The following is an 11,007-nucleotide window of genomic DNA, read 5'->3' on the forward strand; positions in this document are numbered from 1 at the left end:
CCACCCACCAACCCAACAAACATTTTCTTTTCTTTCAACTTTGAAGCATTTTGTTTGATACGATAAAAATAGGGAGGTCATATTACATATTATATTTTATTTGATAAGATAGAAATATTAAAATTTAAAGGTAAATTATATAGTGGGATTGTTAGATGAACAATGTTATATGAGTAAAATGTTGATTAGTCTAGAATTCATAAATAAAGAGGAAAGTAGCAAAAGTGAAGGCACTTAAAGGGATGTATGGATATATTAGGAGAGAGAAAATTAGAAATGGAGATATATTGGGCAAAATGAAAGTGATCATTGTTGTGAACAAGATGAGAAACTAGATCGAGATAGTTCAGGCATATGAAAAGAAGTATAGAGGCTCTAGTAAAGAATGTGGTAAAAATTAATTATGATAGATTTAAGAAAAGATAAAGATGCACTGATAAAAAATTAATGAGATATGATTAGATAAAATTTAACATCTTTTCACCTCACATATAACGCTGAATAAAGAGAGTACGAAGATCAAGAATTAGCGTGAAATATTAGTAGACACTCTGTCAATTTCTCACTTCCCCTATAAAAGGACATGGTTCTAGTTTAGGGCGTATTTTCTGTTGTTACAATTTACAATTATTCTGCATTATCTTACTAATCTACATGATTAGTGAGATTCTTTTTTTCATTAATTTCATCATAATCTATCATATATAAAAGTAAAAATAAAATTTGCATACTCTCACTCTCTTTATATCACTTATTAAACCACGATTATGTTGTTGGATAATTCATTCTAGTAAAACTTTTTGATTTTAGTCCAAAGTTCCATTAGTACTAAACCTCCTTTTCATTTTCTTGATACATTTTAACCATAAAATAAAAGAGAGAGAGATAATAGATTGATTATTATTTAATGACACAAGTGTCGTTATCCATTTAACATCCCCAAAGATCTAGTCAAGATTTTGTGTTGCGTGTCAACAACGCGCTGTGACCGAGAGTGTGCATAACTTTTACCACTGAAATAGTGCACGTTCACTTTTTTTTAAAAAAATAATACACTGACAAATTTCTTCGTCCCTTACTACTTTTTAAACTTTTCACAAACTCCTTCTTTACCTTCGTTTCATAGTCCCTCGTACTATTTTAGTTGTTAAATATATTAAAAATAATTATCTTAAATTAATTATCAATTTAAACATGAAATAATTTTAAATATATATAATAAATTAATTAGTTTACAAAAAATATATTCATATTTTATTTACATAAAAATAATCAAAATCATAATAAATATACAAATTTATACATGAATTATACACTAAATATATATTATAATACTATCAAAAACTGAATATAGCTTGACTATACATAAAATATTCATTGACTATACATGTTTATACAATAAATGATAATTTTATTTTAATATTTTTTGTCGAATGGTCATATTGCGTAATTCAATCAAAAAATAATTATTCACTTTTTTTCCAACTCTATCCTTAGTAATTACTACAACTCTACTATATTACTACAATTTTAAAGTTACAAGATTACTTCTTGCTAAACTTTCTTTGTCTATCATTCAATACATAACACATCAATCAATGATATTTTTTGTATAACTTTAATAATCCATTAATAGAGACTAATTCCCATAATTATTGAAGAATATTTATAGTAGGATTATATTAGTCAAATTGCACCCCTTATTGATTTTTCTTGAGGGTTGAGTAATACATTATCCTGACAAATAAAATTGGACGAAGAGAGTATTATTTAGTCCCGTTGATTTAATATATATTTTAAAAAGAATTAGCTAAAATTATAACTTTAATAATAATATTTTCAAAATTTTTATTTAATTATTTTTTATATAGTTTTAAAGTAATTTTCTCACAATTTATTAAAATAAATAAATAAAATAAATATTTATTTTAAGGACGTCAAGTATAATAAAATGGAGGGAGTTTAAATTTCAAACTTAGATTCTCTTTCTAAATTCAATAATAATAATTAAAAAAAAGGAGTAACTTTTTGGTATTTTTCAAGAGTCACTACACCTTTCCCATTTTAAAATGATCACAGTATTTATTCCTTAAGAATATGCATGCAGATGAAATATCCTTGTTTTTATAGAGTTTGGGCTCAAAAAATTTGGATAATGAATACAGTTACATTAATTTTAATTAAAAGCTCCAAGTTGAGTTTTAAAATAAGAAAATTTGTACTAACAGAAAAATTTCTCTTAAAATAGCGAATTCAAATTAATCGATTAAATAAATAGTATTCTTGTGGTATCGAAGAATAATAATAATAATTAGTAATATACTTAATATAATTTTATAAATGGATATGAAGAGGAAAAAATGTACTTTTATCCTATGCTTTTTAGGAGATAAAAAGAGAGAGTGACTATCACTACATTATAAGGTTCAATTCAGGTTAGCTGTACCTTCTCGTAAAAAAAATGATATATTCGAATTATGTGAATTAAATGTATCTGTTTTCAAGAATTCAGACAATGATTTTAAAATTTTAAACTATTCTATCCGGTCTATATTATTTTCTCTATTCACTTTTATTTGTACATTATTTCAAAAATAATTTTTTATTTTTATTTATCACTTCTAACATATCAAATATTTTTTTTTCATGTTTTACCTTTAATATTAATTATTTATTTTCAAAATTATTTTTCAAGACCTAATACTCTCTCTGTTGATTTTTACTTGTCCACTATTTAAAAAAAGGGAAAAAGACTTAAATATGCCATCAAACTTTGAGAAAAAACCTATTTATGTCATTCGTTAAAAGTTTGGCTCATCTATGCCATTGCAGTTTGAGAAAATGCTCACCTATGTCATTATTTTAAAATTCCGATTTTCAAAACCAGCCAAACAACTTATAACACTTTTCTATTGGAATTTTGAATCAAATGTACTTTTTTGCTTCTTCTTTTTCAAGAACACATGAAAAACACCAAAAACTCCAAATTTCTAACTTCTTCAATTTTTTAGAAATCGCCTTGAATTTCAATAGTAGCATCGCTCCGAGCTAGATATCAAAATTCAACATCTTTTGAGCTCGAATTCAACCTAACCCAACAAGACACACTTAATTTTTTTTTAAAGTTTCAAAACTTTAACCTTCTTGAATGGTAGAATTTTTTTTCACGCGGTTAGCCAATAAACAAATCATAGACAAGTAAATTCAACACAATAGGCATATACATATACAGAATAAGTTAACTAATCTCAAGTTCAACTATATTCAGCAATATTACAACTCAATATCCTCGACATACTATAACTTCACACAGAAGTCCTCTCATGGAATCTACAAACAATCAACTTTATATCAAAACGTGACACCTAATCTAAATATGTGTTGGAACGTGACACCCGATCCAAGCATACCACAGTCATAATTACATTCACTATTTACAACATTTATGTCACTAAGAACAAGTTTATCACAAAAACAGGCCAACAAGTGATCATTTCACACATTATCTAGCATGTTTCCAATCCCCTATTCATATACACACATGCATATCATGAAATAATTTAACAAGTATCTGAAACACATACGGGAAACTAGACCATCACCTACCTCAAATTCACGCTTCAACAACTTTACAATGCAAGAGCCTTTCCTTTTCGGGTTCGTTCTTCTCGTTCTTGGTCTAGAAAATAATAAATACATATAAACGATCAACACAATGGCCTAACTATCATGAAATATAATAAAATTCACACCCTAGGCCAAATCCATGATCCTAACCTCACCCTAGGTCTATTTTCCGTCATAGGTTTTCAGTTCAAACCCTCTCCCAATGATTACCCACCATACTTTCTAGGTTCTAGGAATCAAAGTATGAATTTAGGGAGTAAAATCCTTACCTTAAGCATGGAAATCCGTGAAAACTTGCTAGAATTCGCTCTAGGTCGCCTCTTAAAGTCCAAGAAACTGATTTTGCAGAAAAGGATCATTTTTGGACTTTGTCACGATTTAAGTCGCGACTGTCCCGCTTTGGCAGGACCCATCCTGCTCTGGCGGCCTCGCTTTGGTGGGAATAATCCCGCTCTGGCAGGATATACGAAAACAATGAGCTCGGAGTTTGTGCTTCAAGCCCCCATTTCACAACACACCCCTTTTCAAAGACGTATTAAAATATACCCTTCACACCAACTTCAATTTCGAGGAGTTACTCACCCGAATGCGATTCTATAAAGCCATAAATGATCCGTATCATCTTAGATATCGGCCTATCCAATCAAATTAGAGTTTTGACCTCCCTTCATTCGCATGATCACTCTAGACTTCACCTGACTCAGAATTCGTCCAAGTATGGCCTATGCTATATTTTTCTGAAGTTACTACCCGAAGTTTTCTGGCCCCAAATCCTTCCTCATTGGCCTATTCCTAACGACAGGGACAAGTTGCTACAATACCAATTTACCCATCACTCGTCCCCGAGTGACTAATTAGGGAAAACAGGGCTAAAGTAAAGATAGAATAGTACCTGTTTCGTCGAACAGTTGAGGATACTTGTCTCGTAAGTAGCTTCCTCTACCAAACAATGTTTCCATTGCACTTTAACCATATTGATATCCTTAGTCCTCAACTTTTGGACATCATAATCATGAATTGTAACTAGCTCCTCCTTATATTGAAGTTCATTGTATAATAACACCGAGTTCTATTTAATGATGTAGTCCCTATCTCCATGGTACTTTTTCAGCATGGACATATGGAACACTGGGTGTAACCCAGACAAGCTAGGTGGTAAGGCCAATTTGTACACCACTAGCCCTACACAATCAAGAATTTCGAAAGGGCCAATATAACGAGGACTAAATTTGCCCTTTTTGCCAAATCTCATCACCCCTTTAATGGGTAACACATTTAGAAGTACTTGTTCACCATCATCAAATGTCATATCCCTTAATTTTCGGTCAGCATACTCCTTCTGACGACTTTGAGCTTCTAGAAGATTAGCTTGGATGTTTCTTACCTTATTCTGAGCATCCCTCACTAAGTCAACCCCCAATGGCTTCACTTCCTCAGCTTCAAACCACCCTATGGGAGACCTGTATTCCCTCCCATACAGGGCTTCGAATAAGGCCATATCAATACTGGAATGGTAGCTATTATTGTGAGAGAACTTATACAAGGGCAAAAACTTGTCCCAATATCCCTTGAAATCTATCACACATGCCCTTAACATATCTTCTAGCACTTGGATAGTCCTTTCTGACTGCCCGTCTGTCTATGGATGGAAAGTTGTGCTGAAAGTGAGTTGAGTACCCAACTCTTCATGCAACTTACCCCAAAATTTGGAAGTAAAATGTGTACCACAGTCTGAAATGATAGAAAGGGGCACCCCGTGCAACCTTACTATCTCCTTTACATAAATCCTGACCAGCTATTGTGCATTATAGTCCACTCTAACCAGAATAAAGTGTGCTGAATTTGTTAACCTATCAACTACCACCCAAATGGAGTCATACTTTTCTAAGGTTCTGGGAAGTCCCACTACGAAATCCATGGCTATTTTCTCCCACTTTTATTCAAAAATGAGCATTTTTTAAAGAAAACCTACAGGTCTTTGATGCTCATATTTCACTCGTTGGCAGTTCTGACATTTGGCTACATAATTGATTATGTCTTTCTTCATACCAGGCCACCAATACAACCATTTCAAGTCTTGATACATCTTAGTCACTCCCGAGTGAATAGAGTATCGTGAACCGTGAGATTCAGACAAAATCTTCTGAATTAGTCCATCTACCCGAGGAACATAAATCCTTCCCCTAAAGTGAAGAAACCCACCTGCATCAAGTGTTGAGTCTTGAGCCTTGGCCATCAACACTTTTCCTCTAATTTCATTTAAGTTCTCATCCTCAAATTGCTTGGTCTTAATCTCTTTTATAAAAACGGGCCTTAGATCAACTCCGACCATTATTCCACCTTTCTTTGAGATGCCTAGTCTTATGAACCTGGCCTCCAAGGCTTGAATCTCTCTAGCCAGGGGCCTCTTAAGAGCCCCTAAATAAGCTAAACTACCCATGCTCACCGGTTTCCGGCTCAATGCGTCTACTACCATATTAGCCATACTTGGATGGTACTGGATAGTGATATCATAGTCTTTAAGCAACTCCATCCACCTTCGCTTTCTCAAATTCAAGTACTTCTAAGTGAACACGTGCTGTAAGCTATGATGATCAGTAAACACCTTACACTTGAAGCCATACATATAATATCTCCAGATTTTCAGTGCAAACACTATCGCTGCCAACTCCAAGTCATGAGTCGGATAGTTTCTCTCATGCACCTTTAATTAAAGCGAACCATATGCTACAATATTCTTATCCTGTATCAACACAACATTCAAACCAAAATGTGAAGCATCATAATAAATAATAAAGTCTTTACCTTCGACCGGCAGGGTCAGGATTGGTGCTGTGGTTAGAAGAGTCTTGAGCTTTTGGAAGCTCTCTTCACACTTATCAGTCCACTCAAATGACACCTCCTTTTTAGTCAGCTTGGTCAAGCGAGTGGAAATAGAAGCAAAGTTTTTTATGAACCGACGATAATAACTAGCTAGTCCCATAAAACTTCTAACCTCGGTCATGGAACTAGGCCTAGCCCAGTTCTTAATTGCCTCAATCTTTTGTGGGTCCACTATTACCCTTTTTTTTTGAAATAATATGGCCTAAAAAGCAACTAAAGGCAGCCAAAATTCACAGTTAGATAATTTTGCATATAACTTTTGTCTTTCCAAAACACCTAACACAATTCGTAGGTGATCTGCATGTTCCTGTTTACTTTTTGAATACACCAATATATCATCTATAAACACTATCACGAATAAATCTAGGAACAGTTTGAATACCCCATTCATCAAACTCATAAAAGCTGCAGGTGCATTGGTCAACCTAAATGACAGTACTAAAAATTTATAGTGCCCATACCTGGTCCTAAAAGTTGTTTTGGGAACATCCTCAAGCCTACTTTTCAACTGATGATATCAAGATCTGAGATCAATCTTTGAGAAGAGTGAAGCACCTTGTAACTGGTCAAACAGATCATCAATATGAGGCAAAGGATATTTATTTTTAATGGTAACCTTATTCAGTTGTTGGTAGTCAATACACATTCTCATACAACCATCCTTTTTCTTGACAAACAACACCGGAGCACCCCAAGGGGAAGCACTAGGACCAATGAAACCCTTGTCAAGAAGCTTCTGAATTTGAGCCTTTAGCTCTCTCAACTCTATTGGAGCCATATGATATGGAGGAATGGAAATTGGATGGGTACTTGGCTCTAGGTCAATGCAGAAATCTATATCTCGATTAGGAGGCATACTAGGCAAGTCTGACGGGAAAACTTTTGGAAACTCACACACTAATGGAATAGACTCAATAAAGAAGACTCTACATCCACATCTAGGATATGGTCCAAATAAGACAAACAGCCCTGCCCCACTATTTTTCTAGCCTAGAGAAAGGATATGACCTTATCTGGCTTAGGCTTGTACCCCCTTCCCATTCTAACCTTTCCTTCCCTGAGATCTCTAGAGCCATAATTTTTGCATTGCAATTAAGTACAACAAAGTAGGAGGACTACCAAGTCATGCCTAAGATCACATCAAAATCTGTCAGGTCTAAGATCACTAAGTTAATCCAAGTTTGGTATTCCATAAACACAACAGAACAAGCACGATACACATGAGTGACTATAACTGACTCTCCAACAGGGGTAGAAACATGAACAGGGGCATCCAATATATCACACAGTGCATCAAAACCTAAGGCATAATTCACATACATATAAGAATAAGTGAAACCCGAATCAAATAAAATAGTAGCCATCCAGTCACAAACAAGAATAGTACTGTGATAACTATGTCTGAAGCCTCTACCTCGATCTTACCCGAAAATGCATAAAAGTGAGCCTGATCATCTTGTGGGCTACCTCTCTGCCTGTCTGGGATACTCCTTGATCTGGACTACTATTACCTTAGTCCCCACGGCATCTCAAATTGCCTTTTCGCTCAACCTGTGGATGTCCTCTACCATTTCTCCCTCCAGCTGCTGGGACCACTGCTCTAGGATGTTGTAGGGCTGAAACTGCCCCGCGAAGGTGAGGGAACTCCCTTCGTATATGGATAGGATCTATATAATTAAAATAGACGCGATCAAAATATGGGAGTCTACTTGGGAATGATGCTCCTTGACCCTCATGGGGCGGATGCTGCTGTAGACTACTTGAAAAATTGCCAATAGAAATGGACAGTACTGATTGAATTGGCCGAGCAGCAGTCACCGTCCCGCCTGACCCTCTAGAATAGGATCCCTGTAAGTTACCTGCACTCTTTGACTTCTTAGCCAAAGCTTTGGCCTACCTATCTTTCCTCACACCTTGGACCTTCTTAACAAAGTTTGTGACTTTGTTAAAACTCCCACCAGACAAAGTCATATGGATAAAAAGTACCTGTTATTCAGGGTTTAATCCCTTCACGAACAACCTAATCATCTCCTTCTCTATAGTGACCAGCAGAGTAGCATACCTGGATAATGCATGAAATTAGGCCTCATAAGCAACCATTGATAACCCTCCCTGCTCAAGGGCTATAAACTCATCCTTCTTTCTGTCCATCAGAGTATGGGGCATATACTTTTCTAGGAACAGAGCATAGAACTGAACCCAAGTGAGTGGGGGAAACACAGACGAACAACACTCCACATAAACCCTTTACAACTACTTGGCCTCACCCTGCAGCTAAAAAGTCATAAACTCCACTCCATTCTGATGCACTATACCCTGCCTGTGCAACCTCTTATAGCAATCAAGAATAAATTCATAGGCATCTTCATGTTCAGTACCATGGAAGACTGGAGGTTTAAGTTTTGGTGAGCATGTCATGCGCAGTACCAGTCATCACAAGGCTCATTAGTGGCTTGAAAAATGCATCTGTGCATACCACCTCATCTGTTGGCTGAGTTGCGACAACAAACAGATGAGTAATAGGAGCAGGTGCTACAGGCATGGTAGGGATGGCGCCAGTGCCAGCCAACCCACTCAGGAAGGCCATGATCAGCTGAGCTAATATTGGATCTAGAGGGGAATACCAACAGCCCTAGTTTAGGCGTCCTCCTCCTGTTCAGCCTGCAGTTGTTCTTCTCCAGCTTCTTCCTCTCCCTCTAAATCATTCTAGGGAGTAGGAGGGCCCTCATCTACCAACACCTCCTCAATAGAGATCTCCACTCTGGTAGGTATTGCTCTCTCTTCCCCTGCCTCAACTCCCTCTCCTGCCTCTTCTTCTGCTACGCCCTTGAACGATTGGCTCTTCTTCTAGATCGACTGGAGCTACAGGCCTGACACCATTATAATAAGTATTGACCATCTATAGACAATAGAGTGAAAGAGGTTAGATACTAATTGGAATCAAGTTATAGCACGAAGGAAAGAAAATAGTAAAACTTTTCCTAAAATCTGGTAGCCTCTTTAAGAAAAGTACAGACGTCTCTGTACCATTCCGCAAGACTCTACTTAACTCATTTTGGTACGATGAGATCAATGAACCTAGGATCTGATACCAACTTTTTTATGACTTTGACCCACCGTGACTAGTACCCACTCTAACTCTCTAGTGGAAGAATAATTATAACAGCCCATCAATAATAATCGTAATGTATACACAAGCCTAAAGATGCAAAAGCAAATTTAAATCAAAGATAAATGCTGAGTTCCCATAAACTCAGAAACCAACTAGTTATCAACCCAAAATATGCGGAAGTAAATACTCTAGGAACTGAAAGTCGTCCGTACCAAAACTCTAACTAATAGTCAATAAGAAGGGAAACACTCCCAAAAACCAAATGATAATACTATAACAGTGTTTGAAATCTTAGTCTTGGAAAAGGGACTAGAACATAGAAGAGTGCATGACAGTTTGAAACAAACAGCTCACCCCTTGAACTCGAACAAGCTCACTCTTCTAATTAAGGTCTCTCTGCATCCGGCTGAATATTCCTTGTACTCAATAAAATGGTAGAGTAAGAGTAGTATTAGTACACAAAAACAATGGTGTACAGCTAGAATCATGCGGTTAGCCAGTAAGCGGATCATAGATAAGTAAATTCAACATAATAGGAATATACATATACAAAATAAGTCAACTAATCTCAAGTTCAACTATATTCAGCAATATTATAACTCAATATCCTCCACATAATATAACTTCACACAGAAGTCCTCTCAGGGGATCTACAAACAATTAATTTTATGTCGAAACGTGACATTCGATCCAAATATATATTGAAATATGACACCTGATCCAATTATGTATCGAAATATGACACCTGATCCAATTATGTATCGAAATATGACACCCAATCCAATTATATGTTGGAACGTGACACCCGATCCAAGCATACCACAATCATAATTACATTCAGTACTTACAACATTTATATTGCCAAGAATAGGTTTATCACAAAAATAGGCCAGCAAGTGATTATTTCACAAGAATCTAGCATATTTTCCTATTCATATAAACACATGCATATCATGAAGCAATTTAACAAGTATATGAAATACATACGAAAAACTAGACCATCACCTATCTCAAATTCACGCTTCAATAACCTTATAATGCAAGAGCCTTTCCTTTTCGAGTTCGTTATTCTCATTCTTGGTCTAGAAAATACTAAATATATATAAAGGATAAACACAATGGCCTAACTATCATGAAATATAATAAAATTCACACCCTAGGCTAAATCTATGATCCTAACCTTACCCTAGTGCTATTTTCTGCCATAGGCTTTCAGTTCAAACCCTCCCCCAATGATTACCCACCATACTTTCTAGGTTTTAGGAATTAAAGTATGAATTTAGGGAGTAAAATCCTTACCTTAAGTATGGAAATCCGTCAAAACTTGATAGAATTTACCCTAGGTAGCCTTTAAAAGTCCTAGAAACTGATTTTGCCGAAAAAGA

The 11,007-nt window shown here is 35.5% G+C and overlaps 1 pseudogene; it reads right to left on the reverse strand.

Annotated features, from left to right (window-relative positions):
* LOC129903728 (uncharacterized) overlaps nucleotides 1-9,097 on the reverse strand; it is a 53,328-nt pseudogene extending 44,231 nt beyond the window's left edge.
* Between the last annotated feature and the right edge of the window lie 1,910 nt (nucleotides 9,098-11,007).

Source organism: Solanum dulcamara, chromosome 9, assembly GCF_947179165.1.
Source record: "Solanum dulcamara chromosome 9, daSolDulc1.2, whole genome shotgun sequence".
In the NCBI taxonomy this organism is placed as follows: Eukaryota; Viridiplantae; Streptophyta; class Magnoliopsida; order Solanales; family Solanaceae; genus Solanum; species Solanum dulcamara.